Here is a 13886-nt window from a genome sequence, read left to right as displayed (position 1 = left end):
CAGTGGTTCCCAGACTGCATGTCTTGTTATTAGATTTTGCCAGGATAATCAGCCAGGCCATATAGACCGCCCCCGATAGGGGGAGTAACAGGGATTAAAGTGGTAAGAATAGTAAAAATGAACACAACGCAGGGATTAAAGTGCTAAGAATAGTACTACTTAACAAAACCTAGTTAACAAGGGTCCATGACGGAATTTTTGTTATTATACTTTGTCAGGGTAATCATGCAGGTCATATAGACCTCCCTTGATAGGGGGAGTAACGGGGATTACAGTTCTAAGAATAGTACTACTTAACACAACCTAGTTACCATGGGTCCCAGACAAGATGTTTTGTTGTTATACTTTGTCAGGGTAATCATGCAGGCCATATAGAACTCCACCGAAAGGGGGAGTAAGAGGGATTAAAGTGCTAAGAAAAGTTTTACTTAACACAACCTAGTTACCATGGGTCCCAGACCGCATGTTTAATTATTATACTTTGTCAGGGTAGTTATATATTTAACAAATCTATCTATTTCTCTTCTATCAATTCTATCTAACTATCAATCTATGTATATCTATCTATCCTATCTATCTATCTTCTGTCCAGACTGTTTTGAGACAGCCACTTGTGTTTTGGACAAATTTGAAGTAGGAGGACAGACCAATCACAGGGATTAAACTGCGAAGAATAGTAATACTTAAGAAAACCTAGTTATACCAGTACCACCATGGGTCGCAGACCGCATGTTTTGTTGTTATACTTTGTCAGGGTAATCATGCAGGCCATATAGACCTCCCTTGATAGGGGAAGTAACAGGGATTAAAGTGCAAAGAATAGTACAACTTAACACAACCTAGTTAACATTAACAGTGGTTCCCAGACTGCATGTCTTGTTATTAGATTTTGCCAGGATAATCAGCCAGGCCATATAGACCGCCCCCGATAGGGGGAGTAACAGGGATTAAAGTGGTAAGAATAGTAAAAATGAACTACTTAACACAACCTAGTTACCATGGGTCCCAGACCAGATGTTTTGTTGTTATACTTTGTCAAGGTAATCATGCAGGCCATATAGAACTCCACCGAAAGGGGGAGTAAGAGGGATTAAAGTGCTAAGAAAAGTTTTACTTAACACAACCTAATTACCATGGGTCCCAGACCGCATGTCTTGTTGTTATACTTTGTCAGGGTAATCATACACGCCATATAGACCTCCACTGATAGGAGGAGTTACAGGGCTGAAAGTGCTAAGAATAGTACTACTTAACACAACCTAGTTACCATGGGTCCCAGACCGCGTGTCTTGTTGTTATACTTTGTCAGGGTAATAATACACGCCATATAGACCTCCACCGATAAGAGGAGTTACAGGGCTGAAAGTGCTAAGAATAGTACTACTTAACACAACCTAGTTACCATGGGTCCCAGACCGCATGTTTAATTATTATACTTTGTCAGGGTAATTATATATCTAACAAATCTATCTATCTTCTATCGATTCTATCTAACTATCAATCTATGTATATCTATCTATCCTATCTATCTATTTTGTGTCTGGACTGTTTTGAGACAGCCACTTGTGTTTTTGACAAATTTGAAGTAGGAGGACAGACCAATCATCTTCTTCCATCTCCCGGTTCCAAAAATGCAGGCCATATAGACCTCCCCCGATAGGGGGAGTAACAGGTTGTAGTAAACTGCTAAGAATAGTACTGCTTAACACACCACGGGTCACAGACCGCCTTTCTTATTGTTATACTCTGTCAGGGAAATTATATATATTTAAAATCTATCTATTTATCTATCAAATCGATCTAACTATCAAACGTATCTATCAAATGTATATTGCATCTATTGATCAATGTAATTCGTATCTATAGAATGTATATTACATCTTTTGGTTGATGTAATTTGTATTTATCAAATGTATATTGCATCTTTGGATCGATAACATTCGTATCTATCAAATGGATATTGCATCTATTGATCAATGTAATTCGTATCTATCAAATGTATATTGCATCTATTGATCTATGTAATTTGTATCAATCATATGTATATTGCATTGATTGAGCTATGTAATCTATGTATCTATCTATCAAATCTATCTCGTGGTTGTGCAAATGGACTGTTTGCGGTGCGTTACACTTGGAGTTTGCTCTGTCACTGTGAAGCGGCCGTAACACTTACACTACCTGATAGATACGACATCATAACTGATGTTTTAAAGCACGTTATTGCAAACAATTTGGGAATGTTAGGTGATTTAGGCCCTTTATGGGTTAAAAGCAGACTCTGCATCAACTATGTAATTTTCCATGGGAGTTTTGACATGGATCCCCCTCCAGCATGCCGCAGTCCCGGTGATAGTCCCCTTGAAACAACTTTTCCATCACTATTGTGGCCAGAAAGAGTCCTTGTAGGTTTTAAAGTTTGCCTGCCTATTGAAGTCAATGGTGGTTTGCGCAGTTCGCCGGTTCACGAACAATACCGGAAGTTCGAGTCTGCCGTTCGCGAACCGAAATTTTTAAGTTCGCGACATCACTAATTCCTAACACTTTACACATTTTTTGCCAGGCCAAAATTGGGTTTTTAAATGTAATCATTTTTTTAATCTGTCCGGGGAACTTTGTAGGCTTTACATCGATCAGTGCTTTTATTTCAATCCCCTTCAAAATACTAGATTCAAGGTCATGCACTACAAAGTGCTTACACTCTGTTAGCCAGTCTGGAATGAGTTTTGCCAAACATACCCAGTTATAGCTTTGAATATTTAATTTTTTTTTAAATTTCTTTTATTGGACATCCATTGCAAAACAAAATGTATGTATACATAGAATGAACAACACTTGCAAAAATATAAAGACTTTACATATGGGTTTCATACATTGTGATTACTCATTCGGCAAAAGAATAGGATTCCTTTTAGAGAGTTTATCTTGTCAAACAATAAAACATTTGAATAAACAAAACTATAAGCCTGACGTATAGACTGTATAACATGGGTGTAAAATCCCCCTCAGGGAACTTTTATATAGTGAGAGCTGCTTACTACCTACTTGACTTTAGTTAGCTAAAACCTTCCTCGCCCATCTATTGTCCTCATTTTTGGCATTTTATGTCATTTATGAACCCATTGTGGCATCCCGTTGTTGGCCTTTGAATCTGTGTTCTACGTATGCCTCCCACATCTCCCTCATCTGAGCATATATCTCCATACATTTAACCCTCATGTAGTGATACTCTTCCATATTTAATATGTCATTACATTTATGTATCTATTGTGCTAAATCTGGGACATTTCTTGACTTCCATTTCTGGGCTAATAGGTTTTTCATGCTATTACTTAAGATACACATCATTCTTTTTTGTGCTGTTGTGAATTTTTTGGGTGTACATAAGAATAACCATATTTTAGGGTCTAGTGGGATCGGCCTCTTTAATATCTTGGAAGCTTCGGCAGCAATGCTTTCCCATATTGGAGCTATTCTATTACATGACCACCATATGTGGGACATTGTGCCCCTTTCTATATCGCAGCGCCAGCATATATTTGTCAGTATATTTATGAAAATCTTAGCTGTATTCTCCAAACAATGTGTGAGTATATGGCAGGGAATATATTTAACAATCTTCCTTTAGACTGAACCCACAATCAATATACTTCTACTAAGACAACAAATAAAATTAATATAAATACCTGAACTCTTTTATTTAGTTAATATCCATGAACATTTTTGAAATATATTTGCAATAAAAGGAATATGAAATAATATTATATGCGCTTGAAAACTATTTAAATATGCTATGCAAAGTTCATACACGCTTACCTTTAAAACCAACCTTATTTATAAATAGCCTTTAACATCCAAGCAACAGTGCCTATAATCAATAGGGTAATGTATATATTCTGCTATTTAACTGCAATTTATCCTAATACATAATTAACTTACAATATCAGAACTTGCACAGATATGTTACTTAACAAATCAGATACAGATTTAAACAATATGTAGGCTGTGACTACCAATTTGAAAAACAATTTATTTATCTGAATTATTATTATATATTTGCATAGATAAACAATTTAAGATTGGGATTAGTTAACAATACATAGGCTATGAAATGCTAACTTAAAATCCAAACTATTTCTTTAACTCTGCTACATACAGCAATAGTAAATGCTTACTTTAAATGCTTGCATACAAATAGGCAGGCTAAGAGCTATCTAAAACAATGACACACAGTTTAAAAGTATAATCTGCTCTTTAAATCTATTAACTGTAATGGCTATGCATATAACTTATCTTACAATAAAACTTTGTATACATCACCAAATAAACAGCAATCCAGTTTCCAATGTTTTTTAACAGATCCAATTTCACCTCAGAAATTCAAAATTTGGGGATAATGCATATGGAGTCCAATAGTAGGTGTGTGCTTTAATAATAACTGCCGTAGTTATTCCTTCAGGAGTCAGCCAACCCATCAGTCTCTATGCTGGGGTTTAAATCATCTGATTTGACCCCTCTCCATTTTTGATTATTATCAGTCATTGGTGAATATTGGAAATGCCCACGGAGCCTATTTGGGCCTGCACTGAAAGAAATTATTTCAGACATCACTGGAGGGAAAGGCCATGCCCTCCCTCAGGATAAAACAAATAAGATGAGGACCAAACAAAATAATTTTCGTTCCTTTCGGAACTTCAAGGGTGGTCCCACTTCAGCTTCCCCTGCAGCACAAGAGGGGAATTCTGTCTAATCCAAGTCAGTCTGGAGACCTAACCAGGCTTGGAACAAAGGTAAACAGGCCAAGAAGCCTGCTGCTGCCTCTAAGACAGCATGAAGGGGTAGCCCCCGATCCGGGACCGGATCTAGTAGGGGGCAGACTCTCTCTCTTTGCTCAGGCTTGGGCAAGAGATGTTCACGATTCCTGGGCTTTAGAAATTGTGTCACAAGGATATCTTCTGGACTTCAAAGACTCCCTCCCAAGGGGGAGATTTCACATTTCTCAATTGTCTGCAAACCAGACAAAGAGAGAGGCGTTCTTACGCTGTGTAGAAGACCTATATACCATGGGAGTGATTTGCCCATTTCCAAGAGCGGAACAAGGGCTAGGTTTTTACTCCAACCTGTTTGTGGTTCCCAAAAAAGAGGGAACTTTCAGACCAATCTTGGATCTCAAAATTCTAAACAAATTCCTCAGAGTACCATCTTCCTCTGATCCAGGAGGGTCAATATATGACTACCGTGGACTTAAAGGATGCATATCTACACATCCCTATTCACAGAGATCATCATCAATTCCTCAGATTCGCCTTTGTAGACAGGCATTACCAGTTTGTGGCCCTTCCCTTCGGGTTGGCCACGGCTCCCAGAATTTTCACAAAGGTGCTAGGGTCCCTTTTGGTGGTTCTAAGACTGCGGGGTATAGCAGTGGCGCCTTATCTAGACGACATCTTAATTCAGGCGTCGACTTTCCAGCTAGCCAAGTCTCACACAGACATCATGTTGGCTTTTCTGAGATCTCACGGGTGGAAGGTGAACATAAAAAAGAGTTCTCTCATCCCTCTCACAAGAGTTTCCTTCCTAGGGACTCTGATAGACTCGGTAGAAATGAAAATATTTCTGACGGAGGTCAGAAAATCAAAACATTTAATCACTTGCCAAGCTCTTCATTCCATTCCTCGGCCATCAGTGGCTCAGTGTATGGAGGTAATCAGACTTATAGTAGCGGCAATGGACTTAGTTCCTTATGCCCCCCTACACCTCAGACCACTGCAACTATGCATGCTCAAACAGTGGAATGGGGATTATGCAGATGTATCTCCTCAACTACATCTGGACCAGGAGACCAGAGATTCTCTTCTCTGGTGGTTGTCTCAGGACCACCTGTCTCAGGGAATATGTTTCCGCAGGCCAGAGTGGCTCATAGTAACGACAGATGCCAGCCTGCTAGGCTGGGGTGCAGTCTGGAAATCCCTGAAAGCACAGGGCTTATGGTCTCAGGATGAATCTCTCCTCCCAATAAACATTCTAGTACTGAGAGCGATATTCAATGCGCTTCAGGCGTGGCCTCAGCTAGCTGCGGCCAAATTCATCAGATTTCAGTCGGACAACATCACGACTGTAGCCTATATCAATCATCAAGGAGGAACACGGAGTTCTCTAGCGATGATGGAGGTAACCAAAATTATCCGATGGGCGGAGGATCACTCTTGCCATCTCTCAGGAATCCATATCTCAGGGGTAGAGAACTGGGAGGCCAATTTCCTAAGTCGTCAGACTTTTCATCTGGGGGTAGTGGGAGCTCCATCCGGAGGTATTTGTCCAGCTGACTCAGCTATGGGGCACACCAGAATTGGATCTGATGGCGTCCCGACAGAACGCCAAACTTCCACGTTACGGGTCCAGGTCCCCGGATCCCCAGGCGGTACTGATAGATGATCTAGCAGTGCCCTGGTCCTTCAATCTGGCTTATGTATTTCCACCGTTTCCTCTCCTCCCACGTCTGGTTGTCAGAATCAAGCAGGAGAGAGCTTCGGTGATTCTGATAGCGCCTGCATGGCCACGCAGGACTTGGTATGCAGACCTGGTGGACATGTCATCTGTTCCACCGTGGACTCTGCCAATGAGGCAGGACCTTCTAATCCAAGGTCCGTTTAAGCATCCAAATCTAATTTCTCTGCGTCTGACTGCTTGGAGATTGAACGCCTGATTCTATCAAAGCGTGTTTTCTCTGAGTCGGTCATTGATACCCTGATTCGCGCTAGAAAGCCTGTCACCAGGAAAATCTATCATAAGATTTGGCGCAAATATCTTTGTTGGTGTGAATCCAAGGGTTACTCATGGAGTAAGATTAGGATTTCTAGAATTTTGTCTTTTCTCCAAGAAGGATTGGAGAAGGGATTATCAGCTAGTTCCTTAAAGGGACAAATATCTGCTTTGTCTATTATTTTACACAAACGTCTGGCAGATGTCCCAGACGTTCAAGCATTTAGTCAGGCCTTGGTCAGGATCAAGCCTGTATTTAAACCTGTTGCTCCGCCATGGAGCCTAAACTTGGTTCTTAAAGTTCTTCAAGGGTTTCCGTTTGAACCTATGCATTCCATAGATATTAAGCTTCTATCTTGGAAAGTTTTGTTTTTGGTAGCTATCTCTTCGGCTCGAAGAGTTTCTGAGTTATCTGCTTTACAGTGTGACTCACCTTATCTTATTTTCCATGCAGATAAGGTGGTTTTACGTACCAAACCTGGATTCCTTCATAAGGTTGTTTCTAATAGGAATAGCAATCAGGAAATTGTTGTTCCTTCGCTGTGTCCTAATCCTTCTTCAAAGAAGGAACGTCTGTTGCACAATCTTGATGTAGTTCGTGCTTTAAAGTTCTACTTACAAGCAACCAAAGATTTCCGTCAAACATCTTCATTGTTTGTTGTCTATTCTGGTAAGCGGAGAGGTCAAAAGGCTACGGCTACCTCTCTTTCTTTTTGGCTGCAAAGCATAATCCGTATGGCTTATGAGACTGCTGGCCAGCAGCCTCCTGAAAGAATTACTGCTCATTCTACTAGAGCAGTGGCTTCCACATGGGCTTTTAAAAATGAGGCTTCTGTTGAACAGATTTGTAAGGCGGCGACTTGGTCTTCGCTTCATACTTTTTCCAAATTTGCTTCTTTTGCTTCTTCGGAGGCTATTTTTGGGAGAAAGGTTCTACAAGCAGTGGTGCCTTCCATTTAAGGAACCTGTCTTGTCCCTCCCTTCATCCGTGTCCTAAAGCTTTGGTATTGGTATCCCACAAGTATGGATGAATCCGCGGACTTGATACATCTTACAAGAGAAAACAGAATTTATGCTTACCTGATAAATTTCTTTCTCTTGTGATGTATCGAGTCCACGGCCTGCCCTGTCTATTTAAGACAGGTAGTATATTTTTATTTAAAAAACTTCAGTCACCACTGCACCCTATAGTTTCTCCTTTTTCTTCCTAGCCTTTGGTCGAATGACTGGGGGGTGGAGCTAAGGGAGGAGCTATATAGACAGCTCTGCTGTGGGTTCTCTCTCTGCCACTTCCTGTAGGGAAGGAGAATATCCCACAAGTATGGATGAATCCGTGGACTCGATACATCACAAGAGAAAGAAATTTATCAGGTAAGTATAAATTCTGTTTTTATGGTTATATACAGTTTTGCTTTATCTCCATACACATAGGAGTAAGTTAATATCACTCCTATTTCTGACATAGGTCTTTAGTATAGACTCCCCCTAGCTCAGTAGCGCCAGTACTTTCTTTTAACATTTCCTTATACAGGCTTATTAAAAAATACAAATATTTGCTTTATTTAACAAGCACATGTACAGGGAGTGCAGAATTATTAGGCAAGTTGTATTTTTGAGGATTAATTTTATTATTGAACAACAACCATGTTCTCAATTAACCCAAAAAACTCATTAATATCAAAGCTGAATAGTTTTGGAAGTAGTTTTTAGTTTGTTTTTAGTTTTAGCTATTTTAGGGGGATATCTGTGTGTGCAGGTGACTATTACTGTGCATAATTATTAGGCAACTTAACAAAAAACAAATATATACCCATTTCAATTATTTATTTTTACCAGTGAAACCAATATAACATCTCAACATTCACAAATATACATTTCTGACATTCAAAAACAAAACAAAAACAAATCAGTGACCAATTTAGCCACCTTTCTTTGCAAGGACACTCAAAAGCCTGCCATCCATGGATTCTGTCAGTGTTTTGATCTGTTCACCATCAACATTGCGTGCAGCAGCAACCACAGCCTCCCAGACACTGTTCAGAGAGGTGTACTGTTTTCCCTCCTTGTAAATCTCACATTTGATGATGGACCACAGGTTCTCAATGGGGTTCAGATCAGGTGAACAAGGAGGCCATGTCATTAGATTTTCTTCTTTTATACCCTTTCTTGCCAGCCACGCTGTGGAGTACTTGGACGCGTGTGATGGAGCATTGTCCTGCATGAAAATCATGTTTTTCTTGAAGGATGCAGACTTCTTCCTGTACCACTGCTTGAAGAAGGTGTCTTCCAGAAACTGGCAGTAGGACTGGGAGTTGAGCTTGACTCCATCCTCAACCCGAAAAGGCCCCACAAGCTCATCTTTGATGATACCAGCCCAAACCAGTACTCCACCTCCACCTTGCTGGCGTCTGAGTCAGACTGGAGCTCTCTGCTCTTTACCAATCCAGCCACGGGCCCATCCATCTGGCCCATCAAGACTCACTCTCATTTCATCAGTCCATAAAACCTTAGAAAAATCAGTCTTGAGATATTTCTTGGCCCAGTCTTGACGTTTCAGCTTGTGTGTCTTGTTCAGTGGTGGTCGTCTTTCAGCCTTTCTTACCTTGGCCATGTCTCTGAGTATTGCACACCTTGTGCTTTTGGGCACTCCAGTGATGTTGCAGCTCTGAAATATGGCCAAACTGGTGGCAAGTGGCATCTTGGCAGCTGCACGCTTGACTTTTCTCAGTTCATGGGCAGTTATTTTGCGCCTTGGTTTTTCCACACGCTTCTTGCGACCCTGTTGACTACTTTGAATGAAACGCTTGATTGTTCGATGATCACGCTTTAGAAGCTTTGCAATTTTAAGAGTGCTGCATCCCTCACTATCTCACTATTTTTGACTTTTCTGAGCCTGTCAAGTCCTTCTTTTGACCCATTTTGCCAAATGAAAGGAAGTTGCCTAATAATTTTGCACACCTGATATAAGGTGTTGATGTCATTAGACCACACCCCTTCTCATTACAGAGATGCACATAACCTAATTTGCTTAATTCGAGCCTATACAGCTTGGAGTAAGACAACATGCATAAAGAGGATGATGTGGTCAAAATACTAATTTGCCTAATAATTCTGCACTCCCTGTAGATATACCAATAAGTCATAAGAATTAGTATATGTTAGCATATGTTCTTGTTTAAGCTAGGTTGTTTGCATCAACACAGTGTGATATGCCATCATGTATAATTGTAATGGTTATTGTTTAGGTGTACATCAAATCACAAAAAACAATAAAAAAAACAATCAATCTAATCAACAAGGACAGCATGTGTTGATGTTGTCTCAACACACTTGTAAAACACACTGTGCAAACAATCTGCTTCCATGGAGCCGGTCCTATAGAAGCCTATTCAATACAGAGTGTGCTGCACAAGTGTAAGAAGACAACATCATCACATACCTATCCTTTACACATTAAATGTAAAATTAAAAAAATATATACATAATTACTTCTTCCTTCTCTTCTTCCCATGAGACTGAGGCTCTGGGGAGGGCAAATGCCCCCTCCGACGTGTCTTCATTGGAGATGGTTGGGGAAGAAGGGGAGGAGGAGTACTGTGAGTGGTTGGGGATTCACTAGGCAGAGTAGGCCCAGGAGCTGATGTTCTTCCCATTCCTGGATTTAGTCTGCTTAACACCTCCCGGAGGACCTGCAATATATTATTATGAACATTTAACATATTAGTTTGCCCTTCGATCAGGCGGTTCACTGCGTTGGTCAGGAACTCTGTGTGTGCCTGTTGTGCCCTCCGGGAGGTCTGCATTTCCTCCAGGAAGCCCCTCAACAGCTCCACCTCTGGTATTACTGGGGGGATGTTCACAGGAGGAGCTGCAGCTCGGCGGGCTGCTGCTGCTGCACGGATATCTTCTGCAGGGGGGATTCTGCAATGGGGCTTCTGCAGCGATATCTTCCAGTTCTCCCCGAGGTGGAAACAACAAAGCAAGCGGTGCTTACCCCCAGGCAGTGTGATGGGCGGCTTTCTTCAGCGATCCTGTCCAGCGCGTCTTCAGCGTGTGCACTATTCACATTCCTACGGATGCCGATAGGAGCCAGATCCAGACGTCTCGGTCCAATGACGTCAGTAAACTTGAAATATACACAGAGAGGAGACCGGCTAACCATCCGCCAATAAATCCAAAGGAGTAGTAGGTAAGATGCAAAAAGCGGGTTTATTTCACAGGTACAGACAGTGCTTAAAATAAAAAAAAGGCATGCAGAAAAGGGCACCAAACGGACATACTCCGTAGGTTACAGTACAGTAACAACAAACATACGCGTTTCGTGAGGGACTGCCTCACTTGTTCACTGCTTCTCCCCGAGGTGGCTTGTCATTTTCTGCACTACTCTCATGCCTGGGTGAAAGAGGAGCCTGTTCGTGCTGTGTTTCCTCCTCCCTGGCCTCAGACACTGTATATTAGAAAATTAAAGAAAAAGAGATATCACAGTTCCAAATAAAGATGTAAATGTTATATTTGAAAGTGTATTAATGAGGCTGCCTTAGTAATTCAATTGTAACCAAAAGCAATCAATACGATTTACGTATTTGCAAACCCGTCTTTCGCATATCTAGATGGTCAATATGAATGTATTTTTTTGTTCATCTTAAATCTGTTTAAATACACCTGATCTGTAGACTAGATACTAATGTGATGGCTTTTCTTCAAATCCAACTTTCTCTAGGTAATTCTGAATGCGTTAACGTAATAATGTTGAAAAAAGAGTAATTGCGTTAGTCATAGCCCTAATTTCTTTTGCGTGTGAATGGGTTTTGAGGTGGATGTAAAGAGATTAATAAATGAAATTACCAGCAGATGAGAGGGGCAGGTTCCCGGTATCAATTCCTCCTTCGATACCGACTATGGCCACCTCAGAGATGTTGGGACGCAGCATGTCCTCCCAGCGGCTGTATACAAATGTCTGTTCCGGCCCGCCACCAGTCCCTGCATGGTATTCATTCTCCCTTGACATCTTCTTCTTGAGTTCACTTTTGCAGTCCTGGTAGCGGTGCTGTATTTATTTGACATCCCTCCTGCACTCCCCCACTGCATTGACAGCATTCGTTATCTCCAGTCACAGCTTTTTCTTATCTGAAGGGGTGGCCTTTGGTGCCTGCAGCCTCCTAGCCCTCTCCATATAGGCCGCTATAAGGTCCTGCTTCTCCTCCATGGTATTCCTCTCCTCCCTCTGCCTGGGCTTCCCCTGTGATGTGAGCCTCTGTACTCCGGACTGTAATGCGCCCTGTCTGTGCTCCTGACCTACCCCACTGGGCCCAGCCACTTGTTCATCTTCAACACCCACCCTGACCTCTCCCCCTTCGTCTCCCCCATTCCTATTTCCCCCTTCCTCTCTAGTTCCTCTCCCCCTCTCCTGCCTAACCTCCTCATAACCTGCTCCCTAACCTGCTGACTAACCTGCTTCCTAATAAGCTCTAAGAGCTCCTCACTGATCTCATGCCTCGGCTCTCCCCTAGCCCTCCTTCCTGCCATACTCTTTCAAAATGTGAAAGTGCCCAAATAAAAGGGGGTCAAAATAATGAAATAAAAGTAAAAAAGTGCTCGAACTGTGAATGGGATTAATAAAATAGGGTAAGGGGTATTAATAAACAGACAAACGTATAAAAAAAGAGTAAATGAGGTTATGTAAACAATAATTTGGTGTAAATCAAAACGAATGTAACTATGGAATGGGTATGGGATTAAAGGGAATGGGGTATGAAGTGTAGGATTAAAGGGAATAGGGTATGTGTGTCGTATGTAGTGCTACTGATATGCGTATGTATTGAATGTGTTTGCGTGTAAATGTGTTTATATAAGTAATCTACAAAAAAACAGCACTCTCACACTCACCCACACAAACTCTCTCACTAACTCACTCGCTCTCACTAACTTACTCTCTCTCACTAACTAACTCTCACACTGACTCTCACTAACTAACTCTCTCTCACTAACTAACTCGTTAACTCTCTGAAACCTCCAACGCCTAGACCTGTACCTATCTCCAAAAAGCAATTCAGTCAAAGAAGCCATGTTTCTAGCGTGCTTATATACCCTATGTAAATAGTTAATGATGTACCGGTTTGCAAAGTAAAGGAGGTCCAGGTGTCCTTTAGTTTTGATTTGCATGCGGGCAATGTGGAGTAGTAGAATTTGCGCATGCTCAGATTGAGTTTCTAAATGCCCATATGTGTTTCTGGAATGTGTATAATGCAATGATGTCATAGTGATCGTTTTGCATAACATTCTCCTTATTTAGTATCTCAAAATCTAAATGCTGATTTCTGATGGTATCGTATTTGTTAAGTGTTGTAAATGTTTATTTTGAATAATGTTTTCTAATCGCCAATGCAAATGTTTTGTTTGTGTATCAGTGTGCAATTCTTTTTTCATGTTGTTTTGTTCCATGATGCAGATCGCAACGTATTTTCCTAATCCTCGTTTAGTGTAAATATTGTGTAGTATTTATGTGTAGAAAGAGCATACTTTCCCTATTCTCTTAATAGGTTTTTTTCTTTGATTTAAATGTTGTAATATGCTCTAAGCACACTCCCAGCCAGTTACCTCTTTCTATAATATAGACATCAAGGTCAGCTGGGAGATAATATAATTTTTGCCTTTTCCAGCAAATCTGGGATCACTTCCCTTTTGTTTTGTTGTGTAGTATTTGTTGTATTTGTTGTTGTGTGAGCAATTGTTGTTTGTACATTTGATCTGATTCTTTTTATTGTCCATTATGTTGTATGTGTAATATGACAGAGCGGTGTGTAGTTCTCGCAATATCGAGTGTTAGATGAAAAATCAGTCTATTCTTCAGTTTGCATTGATCTATATGGGAGAATCCATTACGCGTCCGTGTTTACGCTAGAGAAATAAACACGGTACTCATGTTACCGCAATGCGTTACGAGGTTGTTTTCAGACTCGTAATACCTACGTTATGAAGACTGGGCAATGTAAATAATGCACACGCTATTTGCGAACAGTCATTACGCCATAACTTGTAATCTAGCTGATAGAGATACTGACACACTAACACACACAGACATTAACACAGACACACTTACACTGACACACAGGTACTCATACACA

The 13886-nt window shown here is 40.9% G+C and overlaps 1 long non-coding RNA gene across 1 annotated transcript in view; it reads left to right on the top strand.

Moving 5' to 3' along the window:
- The window catches only part of LOC128639249 (uncharacterized), a 127008-nt gene that overhangs the window by 20178 nt on the left and 92944 nt on the right, over nt 1-13886 (top strand). The window lies entirely within an intron of this gene.

This window comes from Bombina bombina, chromosome 8 (assembly GCF_027579735.1).
Source record: "Bombina bombina isolate aBomBom1 chromosome 8, aBomBom1.pri, whole genome shotgun sequence".
Lineage (NCBI taxonomy): Eukaryota > Metazoa > Chordata > Amphibia > Anura > Bombinatoridae > Bombina > Bombina bombina.
The sequence above is the reverse complement of the archived record's forward strand: the minus strand, read 5'-3'. Positions and strand labels throughout refer to the sequence as shown.